Raw genomic sequence first — 9,776 nt, 5'->3', positions numbered from 1 at the left:
ACACGCAGAGATGTATAACACGCAGTGCGATGCAATAACACGCAGAGCTGTATAACACGCAGTGTGATGCAATGACACGCAGAGCTGTATAACATGCAGTGTGATGCAATAACACGCAGAGCTGTATAACACGCAGTGTGATGCAATGACACGCAGAGCTGTATAACACGCAGTGCGATGTAATAACACGCAGAGCTGTATAACACGCAGTGTGATGTAATAACACGCAGAGCTGTATAACACGCAGTGCGATGCAATAACACGCAGAGCTGTATAACACGCAGTGCGATGCAATAACACGCAGAGCTGTATAACACGCAGTGTGATGCAATAACACGCAGAGCTGTATAACACGCAGTGTGATGCAATAACACGCAGAGCTTTATAACACGCAGTGTGATGCAATAACACGCAGAGCTGTATAACACGCAGTGTGATGCAATAACACGCAGAGCAATGCGTTCCTAGCCCTTTGGCTTTGAAGAGGTGAAAAGTGTTTGCTAAAGGCAGGTGTATTTATGGAATGTGAAGCAGAGATATAAAGTAACAACCTGTATTATGTGAGAAACGCCCTACTAAACAGTATGAGTAAGGATGCAGTAAGAAGCATTAGGCTAAGGCCCCATCCCTCCCTGCTGCACGCGCGCCTGACGGCATACGCATCACAGCCGCGATCGGCAGACTGTAGGGGAGATCTAGGGTGAGTGTGGGGCGGGGCCATGATGGCGTACGCGTCACAGCGCTTTACAAGCTCACACACACACAGCCACTGGGGCCTACCCCATAGAGGGCAGTGCTGTGGTGTGTAGCACACCGCTGTGATCACCGGGCAATCAGCCCCTTACATGCCAGAGAGGCCGACAACGCAGCACTTTGGAGCTACAAAGTTTTATTAATATACATTTTTTTTACTGCTGATTCCAATTAGTATATTATGTAGAAAATGTGAGATGTGTGTGGTTGCTAAGCAACCAGATCAAAATACCATATTGTGGCTTGGCCTTATCTTACACTATCTTATCTGGATGCCACACAAATTGTTAACTGTTACAATACTGGAGTATAGAACTGATACGTTACAGAGAGGCTTGTACAAATCATGATCCCTTTAAGTTTTTCTCATACACACAGTGCGATGATACTATGACATACGGAGTAACGATGATTTGGTATTTACTGCCTTTTGGATCACATGCTTATTAAAGGAAAATGTATTTATACCATGCACGCTATACTATATAAAGTGTCCCTCTCCATTTCTCTTTTAACCATTACTGATATGACACAAATCTTCTCAAGTGAGATCCAACGTGCTTTCCGCACATATTTAACAGGTTCGAATTTCCTGATATGAAGAAACGTGCTTCTACTGTACTTTATTTTATAAAGCTCTGCTCAAAGTATCAGTACCATACACCTATCAGAGCCCAGGGACCCCACACGCAGCATTTTATCTTCTGCATCTTGTTGAACCCCTTCATATATTTGAAAGTTTCTGTCAAACCCCCTCTGAGCATGCTAAATCCACACTGATAAACTTTACAATGCAGACCGTGCACAATGTTATTGGCCATTCTGTTATGATTTATGTCCTTCTGGAGATATGGGGTTGGTGTAGCAAATATGCGAAAGGGAAGGGGTGGGGGGGAGAGACTCTAGCATCAGCTTCTTCTAATCTAGGTTAGGTGTGAATAACACGGTGCAATAGGGATATATACGTATATAGTAGTGCACAAAAGAAAAACCGAATCCCTGTAGAATGCACTCAGTGAGGCTGTATATCATTAGTGTATATGTAAAACCCTTTGTTGGAACAGATACAAATGGTAGTGTATTGGTATGGTTTATCTACGGCCAATCTATAGGACAAACTTATCACTATAAGTTTTTATCAAAATTAACTCCAAACTCACTGTGTGGATTTGGAGCACAAAACGTAACCCCTTTAATGGCTGATATGAGGCCATACAGAGGATGCAATCACTTGTACATTTACTGCCTTAAAATCTTGTGAAAGTGCACACATTGAAAATAAAAACTATGCATGGTCATGCTACTCAAGTTGGTTTAGGCTGCCAATGAGGGGGCAAGGGGGAGGAGGGAAGCTGTCTAGAGCTCCGGTGCCCGTTTCAGGCTGCGAGTGCTGGGGAGGTTGCGGCCAGCAGCAGATGGATGGGATATGGAGGGGGGGAAGGATGGGACAGCACGGAGAGCCCTCTGCTCAAACCATTTAGCAACAAACTTGATTAAAACAACGAACTAACCTAATACGGGGGAGCTAGATTGCTAGCCATATCTTTGTTGTGAATTGTATTATGTTTGTGATGTTTATATAGTATAATGCCTCTTGCTTTGTTGTCTGGGATCCGCCGCACATACGGTGGGTGCGTCTGATGGCGGGCGGCTGATTGGCTGACTGGTTCCGCCAATCAGATATGCATGCGGGAGTTTTCGCGCCATTCCACCGCGCGTCACTCACCGTTTGGGGGCGGGGGATCCTCTGTAACTCGGCGAGCATTATCAGACGCGAGCATACTCTTTGACAAAGGGCGTTCTGCCCGAAACGCGTCAGAGTACTTTACTGCGTGTCCTTGCATACCATGGATTAAAGACTATTTTTAACTTCATTGCTGGTGTTTAGCCCCCATTTTTCTATAGTTGTGCTCCGCTGTGATCCTTTGGATTACTCTCTCTAATTCTATAGCTAGTTTGTAACAAATTGTCGCAGCAGTATATTGCAGCTGCCGCCTCCTCCAGGACACGAGGGTTGTGACGTCAGCGCACACCACCTGACGCACGTTTCACCTCACAAGCTTTCTTAGAGGTGGGACTGCCCCGTCAGCGGAGAAGATATGTATGTGTATCCAGTTGCTATGGAAACGGGGTAAGTGTTAACCCTTATCCTCGCTGGTTTGCAAGTTCTGAAACAGGAAGTGTAATATTCCCCAGTTCTATCATGTAAATAAAGGCAATTACTGTACTGCTTAGTACACACACTAGTCAGAACTCCATTCTGTTCCAATAAAGGGTTTTAAAGTTACACTAATCATATACAGCCTCACTGAGTGCATCCTACAGGGATTCTGTTTTTCTTTTGTGCACGTCTGTGTATCAAAGCAATTTTGGCCCAAATGTGGGCCATTTTCTCCCTGCACCTTTGTATCTCAGAACTTTGCCACTTCTGCCCCAGCTTGCACCTTGGGGAGTGTCAGTCGGAGATGGGGAGAGGGAGTTACATGGTGCACAGATTATGAGATGTATCACATTCTGCGTCTCTGCCCCAGTTTGCACATTGGGGAGAGTCAGTAGGAGGAGTTGGGGGGAGTTACATGGGGCACAAATTATAATGAGATGTATCACATTCTGCATCTCTCTGCTCCAGCTTGCACCTTGGGGAGCATGAGTAGGAGGAGTTTGGGGAGAGTTACAGTGTGCACAGATTAAAATGAGATGTAGCACATTCTGCATCTTTCTGTGTCATTCATTTTCCCATTTATTTGCTACAACAAACCTCAACATCAGAAACAAAACATTCTGCATCAGATGTAAAAAACTGTTCTTTCATATAATGCAACTCTACTCCAAAAAACAGCACAGTGCATGAAAATACAAATGTTTCTGTGTTGATACATAGATGCCATTAATCCAGAAAATAATGTGCCACAGACTTAATAGATGAGAACAAATGTTACTTCTTTGTGCTGTAAAAGCAGAAATATGGAATGCACTTTGTTTTTATTATAAACCAGATGGCACTGCAGCTTTGTACAACTGCACCATAGGTGCTGCGGAGCCGGGAGTTAGAGTTGGTGAAGCGATGAGGATACACATCAGGAGTCTGCAGAAATATCTCCTGGATATGGGGAGGGGGGATTTCCTTCCAGATGGTAATTTTTCCTGGCATGCCATCTCTCGTCAGAAGGTTTTTACTGAGTGGATTTGAAAGGTCCAGAGTGAGCATACCCTGTGAGTGTATAACATGAGCCTCGGACATCAGCAGGGGAGAGGGTCACAGCTGTGTGTGTGTTAATAACGAGATAAAAAGACTGGGGCACTGTGACAGGAATGTTTGAGCATGGAGGAGGTAGTATTGTAATAGCAGAACATACATATCAGCTGGATATTGAGCTGCAGTGACACTAAGGATTCTCTAGAATGAGAGAAAGACAGGGCGAAAGTCTTCTGGATTCAGGTCAAAATAAAGGCGAGCGTATTCTGGACTCAGAGATAGATGATCAGAGTGTTTTAGATTGCTGGAGAACAGTTTAGCTCGGGAATAAAATCTCCTCCAGCTCAAGGAAGCAGCTTCACAGCATACTGAATAAAGGTGGTTTTGGAGAGAATGAGCAAAGAAATGGGTATATGAGACACAGTCAAAGAGAGTGGGTCAAAATAGCATATAAAAAAAATATATATTTTATTAGAGTCACATTAAAAAACAGAGGTCTAGCAACCCTCCAACGCGTTTCGTGCGGTATGCACTTTCAGTCCTTGATAAAGCACATACCGCACGAAACGCGTAGGAAGGTTGCTAGACCTCTGTTTTTAATGGGGTTCTAATAAAATCATTTTTTATATTCTATTTTGACCCACTCTTTGGCTGTGTGCCATATACCCATTTTTTTGCTCATCTATATTTCACCATTGGCAGCACGCCTATTGAGGAGACACAGGACAGAGACATACAAAAGTGAGTATACTGTATATATATGTCTCATTCTCTTATTAGTCTAGGGACTATCCCAATGAGGCTTTGAGGGGTGGGTTTATTCCCACTAACTCAGGCCTTCAGGGAAATATTGTTCCTTTTTATGACTTTATTGCTTGAGACCTTTTTTACTCACTCATTTATTCATTGATATATCTAGTCTCATGTCCTGTGTTTCTATGTATGCGTGATCTAATACATAGTATATACTGTATATACATTGATCTAGCACTTGAGCGCTTACACCACCAAACACGTTTTTCTTTGGAGAGAATGAGCCTAGGTCAATAATTTGTAAGTGAGAACTACAGGCACTTTAATGAGAAATACAAATATTCAGATGGAAAAAGAAAAACCTGGGAAATAAACATAACAGTTATCTATATATTCTATTCTATTCCAGCAGGTGGAATTCACCTCAGTACGGAGCTCCGCTCACTTCTCTCTGTGCAGGGAAATCTTTATGGGAAAACACAGAAAGCTGCTTCACTCCTTTGCAACGCACTGAAAAGTGATGTGTCTGTAACCTGCAAAGTCATACGTTCAGCCGGTCCCGGCACGGGATGCGTTAAAGATGCCACCACGTTGATCATGATCCTGCATTGCAAGTTGCCATGGGGATATTAGCAGAGATAGAAGTAAGAAATCAAACACAGAAGAGAAGCACCGAGCGGTTGGAGGGTAAAGTTACTTCTGGGTGACTGAGCTTAAAGAAGCGATCCCAGCAATATCCTACATGTGTGCTCTGTCGTATTAGATAATACTTACTAAAACATTTTTTCAATTAAACTATTAATGCCATCTTTAATAGGTTTGCTTATCTATTAATGCCATCTTTAATAGGTTTGCTTATCTATTAATGCCATCTTTAATAGGTTTGCTTATCTATTAATGCCATCTTTAATGAGTTTGCTCAGCTATTAATGCCATCTTTAATGAGTTGGCTCATAAGTTTGCCATCTTAATGCTGGGCATCTATAGCAGGTTTAACCCACCTCCCCAGCAGTGCAAGATCTTTGCAACCTTTTCCTGTTTGTGATAATTTGTTGCTAATATTCCCAGCGGTTTGAGGTGCAAACTGTAACAATAGATTATGATACCGTAGTAATATAAGAATACACTGTAGCTGTTGAGTTACACTGACTGAAGGATTGATTGAAACTGAAAGGCAGCCATTTAGTCAACCCTGGGAAGCAGGATCTTTGCTGATCGATCACGGGAGAACTAATCGATCGGCAGCTTAGGTCATTAGTTTTCAATAAAAGTAATCAAAGGCTGAGTATATTAAAACAAAAAATATATATATTTTTTTTAAGTGCCTCTTGGATTGGCTTTTTAATATTTTTGTTTTATTTCCCAGTGGATACAAAGCTATGATAACTGAGACCATCTCTACATGCCCAACAAATATATTATTAAAAAAATAATGGGAACGTTAAAAAATGATATATTAGAGGAGGAGAGGAATAAGGCTGTGTTTCTTGTAAACTTAAGCAGTCAATTTTATCTTCCTGTGTTTTAGGCACCAAACTAATACTACAGGCACAAGGTAACTTTCATGGGGAGGCATGCTACTGCTGTGTGCCCTGCTTCAGTCCCAGGCGAGGGGGTAAGAGATATGTCACCTTACCTTACAACAAGGAAACACGAATGACCATTTACTTAAAAAATATTTGCCACAATTTGGAGACTGGTCTGGGTTTACAATACTAATAAGTCCGAAGCTCTAGATATTAACCTCCCACCTCACACCCTGAAACTTTTGAAAGTACATTTTAATTTTAAGTGGAGTAAAACATATATTAAATATCTGGGGGGTCAAAATTACTAGGCACTATGACAGTCTGTATGGGGTTAATTATCCCCCATAATTGAAGCAAATATTATAGGACCTGAAGCAGTGGGGAGCTACCTTATAATCTTGGATAGGCTGTATATACTGTATGTGGTTAAAATGAATACCTTGCTTCAAATCTTATATTATTTCCATACGCTGCCTATACCAGTCAGAGTATAACACGTACAGGGATTGCAGAGGGAGATCTCTATCTTTGTATGGAATAAATGCAATCCTTGAGTTAGTAGAATTCTTTTACACCCAAGACTTCTAGAGGACTAGGGCTACCTTCCATGTCCCAATACTATCAAGCTGCACAGTTAGGACAATTAGTAATGTGGTAATCCCCTGTGGGCCTAAAGATATGGGTAGACATAGATGATTCCTTTGTAAAGGAGATGGCTATTGCCGACCTGTTATGGCATAAATGCTACATAGACCTAGCAACCAAGGTTTTCCCAGTCCTGAGCCACTCCTGTGTGCTGTGGGACCGAGTACAGGCACGCACTAAATTGGTATCATCCTCCTCAGCGATGACCCCATTACAGAATAACCCCGTCTTTCCCCCCGGGATGTGAGGGTAAGCTCTTCTCTAATAGGGCAGAGAATGGCATCTTCAAGGAAGGACTTATGATATCGGGATTCTCTATGAAGCCTTTTGATCAAATCTGTAACAGTACGAAAATTCTGAGATCTGACTTTTATAAGTATCTCCAAATTTGAAATGTTATTAACAAAAGGTTGAAAGTAGTCGAGCTCCTTTGTGGTACCTTCTGTGCTGTGAGAATCTCTGCCAGAACCCAGTGGATCAATCCAAGCTCACCTCCACTATATCCCATCATCTTTCTCTAGATAATATAGTTACATAGTAGATGAGGTTGAAAAAAGACATATGTCCATCAAGTTCAACCTATGCTAAATTTAGACAACAGATACTTTATCCTATATCTATACTTACTTATTGACTAATATGTCCACAAAAGAGAAATATATGAGATCATGGGAATGGGAAGACTGGCAGCACATATGGGAAACAAAAGCCACCAGCTCATTGTGTACAACAATAAAGAACAATGCCTATAAATTAATGTATCGCTGGTACCGGATACAGAGTAGGCTTCAGGCAATATATCCATGCTCCTCACCTCTGTGCTGGCGGTTGTGTGGCCAACGACACACACTCTCACACATCTGGCCTGGGTGCCCTAAGCTCTAGCAATTGTGGACGGAGGTACTTCAGTATATACATACCATGACCGGGATCACCCTTGATAGAGAACCATTAAAACTAATCTTAGGTAAGATTCCCTCGAACTCAGAGAGAGCGATCAATAAACTCATTTCCCAAATACTGCTCTCGCTGTGTGATCGCCAGATCTTGGAAACAACAACATCCCCCCCCCCACCTCGGAAGTTAAAAATCAGGCATTATATGTTATGGAAATGGAAAGGAGGAATAGCTATATTAATGACACATGGTTCAAACGCCTAAGGACGTGGGAAACCCTACTACGAAGTACTTAGCTCATAGCTATAACAAATAAAAATGACTAAAATGTGTAGGTTGTGACACTTTGCGAAATTATCTCCAATGACCCTCTCCACCCCTCCTCTTCTCCCCCCTGTTTTCTGTACCCCACCCCACCCCCACCTCTATAAAAACAACTGTATAAATCCCTGATTATATTGAAATGTTTTATTTTGTAAAATTCAATAAAATATGTGTGATAAAAGAGATTTGCTTGTTTTGTATGTATATCTTTATTTATATAGCGCGATTAATGTACATAGCGCTTCACAACAGTAATACACGTGACAATCATATAAATAACAAATAATATAAATAACACATAATGGGAAGAAGTGCCTCAGACATAAAAGTGACACTTAGGAAAAGGAGTCCCTGCCCCGAAGAGCTTACACTCTAATTGTTTTGGGTGCTATACCAGAAATCTCCTTTAACACGGTAAGAACAGAACGGTGTAACCTTTATCAGGGTTTTTTTCGCTTTTATGGGGAAAATGAAGGAAGAAGAACAAATTGGGCTGGGGTTCCAGGAGGGGACAGCTCCTTTTCTTGCACCTTAGGAGGATGTCCATGAATGGAGATTAACCCCTTGAACGCAAAGTGTTCCTTTGGATGTTTTAGAAAGATACATTGCTTCACATGCATTGTATGCCCTCCGGCACTGCAGGTATACTCTGTGATTCTCTTCTTTCCCTTATCTGACTCTGTTAGAAAACAATATTGTCTCGTTAGAAAGCAGCCCTTATGTAGGGCAGGCCAGATAAACCTTCCCTAATCCTCCATGCCTATGAATGAAATGTAGACGGAATCAGATCACTTTCTCAGCAGCAATACCGTGCCACTTCTGCGCTCCTCCCTCGGCTGCCGCTAAGCTTGCTCTGGGTAGCGTTTGTAGGCCAAAGGTGACATTGGGAGCTGCAGTGAGAATTCTGCTCCCATGATGCACTGAGCCCTGCTGTCCATCAGTCTCTTGGGGATTCTGCAACATAATTACTATTTCATTCTCATATAGCGACTGCCATTAATAAGCTTCACAGTATGAGCTGTAACATGCAGGGAGTGCTGACACACTGCACTTTTATACTGTAGCTAATACTGAATTGCACACAGTACAGTCATATAGACACAAGCACATCTTGCCTTCTGGAACTCACAATCTAATTGCAATTCCCCCATGTTTCTTTTTGCTGTCCCTTTCTCATTACTGTGTAAGATCCTTTGAGTAAGGGCCTCTTTGCTTTATGTGTGTGTTTTAGGATCTCGTCTATTTATAGGTGTAATCTTGATGTCACCGTACATCACTCACCAGGGCTGTGCCACCCACATATGCCAAAAAGCCCAGGCTTGCAATTCCAGCAGTATATAATCATATGTAAGCATGAGTGAGCCTGTATGTGTACCTTGTGTACATGTATACATCTGTGTGTTTCACCGTATATATCAGTGCTTGTAGATTAGATGTAGGTTGGGATACATTTAGCAGACCAACATTGCAGTTCTTCATTGTACAAATTAAAGTGTACAAAGCTTTGGATATATCATAGGCTTGTTCTTTGCATGTGTAAGGGCCAACGGGTGCAAATGGGAAATGGCGCAAAGGGGGCAGCATGCAGTGCATTAAAGCTGCAGTTCAAGCTGCTGTTTAAAAAATTAAAATAAATGTTTCCATTCAATATGTGCATCAATACAATCTGCACACTGACA

The 9,776-nt window shown here is 41.9% G+C and overlaps 1 long non-coding RNA gene across 2 annotated transcripts; it reads left to right on the top strand.

Moving 5' to 3' along the window:
- The first annotated feature begins 597 nt into the window (after positions 1-597).
- On the top strand, positions 598-8,220 carry LOC142502363 (uncharacterized). 2 transcript variants are annotated; one of them, XR_012803746.1, is made up of 3 exons: positions 598-700; positions 3,750-3,966; positions 5,112-8,220. It is a non-coding gene; the product is annotated as an uncharacterized LOC142502363 (long non-coding RNA). The 2 variants fall into 2 exon arrangements; XR_012803747.1 differs by lacking the exon at positions 598-700 and adding an exon at positions 2,771-2,884.
- The last annotated feature ends 1,556 nt before the right edge of the window (positions 8,221-9,776 follow it).

The sequence above is a fragment of the Ascaphus truei genome, chromosome 9 (assembly GCF_040206685.1).
Source record: "Ascaphus truei isolate aAscTru1 chromosome 9, aAscTru1.hap1, whole genome shotgun sequence".
Classification (NCBI taxonomy): Eukaryota; Metazoa; Chordata; class Amphibia; order Anura; family Ascaphidae; genus Ascaphus; species Ascaphus truei.
Note: the sequence above shows the minus strand (reverse complement) of the source record. Positions and strands in the feature narration are given on the sequence as shown.